We start from the raw sequence: 2,400 nt of genomic DNA, 5'->3' as shown, positions 1-2,400 counted from the left end.
GTCTGTGTAAATTTTTGGCTTTACTTGTTTATTAATTAATTTGTTTTAAATTAAAATATAGTTGACATCCAATATAACTCTCACAATATCATACATTTGAATGTACTTTGTTTTTGATAGTGTTATCAAAGTGTTTTTATTCTGTTTTCTGTTTGTTTAAGTATAGTTTGTGATATTATATTAGTTTCAGGTGTACACTATAGTGATTCAACATTTATATACATAGAAATGTGATTGCTACACCAAGTCTAGTAATCATCTGTCATGTTTCAGACTATCAAAATATTGTTTACTATATTTTCTTATTATATTTTTTATTGGACTCTTCCTAACAAAGAAATGGAGATATGGACTTGATTATCAGTTTAATAATGACTGTGGAAAATGAATAAAGTTCATAAATTTCATGTGGTCCAATCTGTAAGTCAGTCCTACTGGATCCTTTCCTTTTGCTTTAGGAAAGTTTTAATTAAAGTATAATTGACGTAAAACATTATTTTAGTTTCAGGAGAACAACACAATGATTCTGTATTTGCACATATTGCAATATGTCCTCCACAATGTCCACTTCATATCTGTCACCACACAAAGTTACAATTTTTTTTCTTGTGATAAGGACAATTAAAATCTACACTCTAGCCACATTCAAATGCACAATACGGTATTAACTATAGTCAACATGCTGAGTTGACAGCTCATGTATTGCTTTTTTACTTTTCTTTTTTGTACTGAAAGAATCAAATAAGACCCAAGAATTCTTCATGTGCCTTCACATGGAAAAGGAAATTCTAATGTGAAATGACACTAGGGCTGTCCTAAAGGAGACTAGGCTATACACCAAATGCAGAAATTAATTGCTTAATTCTACAATATAGATGCACACTTCATGCTTCGTTACTAATGCTTGGTTTTGTAAATGCTACTTTTCCTATATCCTTGTAGTCACCTCCACCACATGGAACTAGGGAACCTCACAGGATTTTCAGAATTTCTTCTTCTGGGATTATCAGAGGAAGCAGAACTGCAACCCCTCATATTTGGGCTTTTCCTCTCCATGTACCTGATCACTGTGTTGGGAAACCTGCTCATTATCCTGGCTGTCAGCTCAGACTCCCACCTCCACACACCCATGTACTTCTTTCTCTCCAACCTGTCCTTGGTAGACATCTGTTTCACCTCCACCACCATCCCAAAGATGCTGTGGAACATCCAGACACAGAGCAAAGTCATCACCTATGAAGGCTGCATCACCCAGATGTATTTTTTCCTACTATTTGTAGGACTGGACAACTTCCTCCTGACTGTGATGGCCTATGACCGGTTTGTGGCCATCTGTCACCCCCTGCACTACATGGTCATCATGAACCCTCGGCTCTGTGGACTGCTGGTTCTGGTGTCCTGGATCATGAGTGGATTGCATTCCCTATTACAATGCTTAGTGGTGTTGCGACTAACCTTCTGTACAGACTTGGAAATCCCCCACTTTTTTTGTGAAATCAAACAGATTGTCCAACTCGCCTGTTCTGACACCTTTCTTAATAACATGGTGATGTATTTTGTAGCTGTGCTCTTGGGTGGTGGTCCCCTTGTTGGTATCCTTTACTCTTACTCTAAAATAGTGTCCTCCATACGTGCAATCCCATCAGCTCAGGGGAAGTATAAGGCCTTTTCTACGTGTGCCTCTCACCTCTCGGTTGTCTCCTTGTTTTATGGAACAAGCCTAGGAGTGTACCTCAGCTCTGCTGCTGCCCACAGCTCAAGTGCAACAGCCTCAGTGATGTACACCGTGCTCACACCCCTGCTGAACCCCTTCATCTACAGTCTCAGAAACAAAGACATAAAACAGGCTCTGAAAAGACTTGTTGGGATGGCAGCTTATAGATGGTAGTTTATAGATGTATCACTGCATAAAATGCATGTTTGTAAAACATGCATTTGCTAATTGTAATAATGTGCTAAGCTGGTTTATGGTGCATAAAATCTAAATGCATCTCCTATATTTAATAAACATTTTATAGTGAGGGACTAAATGGCAGTTCTTAACTTGTGCTGTATCTATGAAATTCCTAATTGTTTTGTCATGAGTCCAAGAAGTATAGAGCCCAAGGTTTCATACCAAAGGAACAAATATCCCCCATTTCTTTTTATTTTATTTTAAAATCTTTATTGATTAAGGTAATGTCCTTGTCCCCACATTACCCTCCACACTCATGGCCTCCCCACCCCGTTGTCTGTGTCCATTGGTTAGGCTTATTGGCATGCATACAAGTCTTTTGGTTGATCTCTCTCCCTTACCCCCACACTCCCTCTGAGGTTTGACGTTCTGATTGATGATTCTCTGTCTCTGGATCTGTTTTTGTTCATCAGTTTATGTTGTTCATTAGATTCCATAAATGAGTG

General features: G+C 38.3%; 1 pseudogene; it reads left to right on the top strand.

Moving 5' to 3' along the window:
• The first annotated feature begins 1,054 nt into the window (after positions 1 to 1,054).
• Positions 1,055 to 1,841, top strand: LOC132234118 (olfactory receptor 7A10-like; annotated as a pseudogene).
• The last annotated feature ends 559 nt before the right edge of the window (positions 1,842 to 2,400 follow it).

Source organism: Myotis daubentonii, chromosome 5, assembly GCF_963259705.1.
Source record: "Myotis daubentonii chromosome 5, mMyoDau2.1, whole genome shotgun sequence".
Classification (NCBI taxonomy): Eukaryota; Metazoa; Chordata; class Mammalia; order Chiroptera; family Vespertilionidae; genus Myotis; species Myotis daubentonii.
The sequence above is the reverse complement of the archived record's forward strand: the minus strand, read 5'-3'. Positions and strand labels throughout refer to the sequence as shown.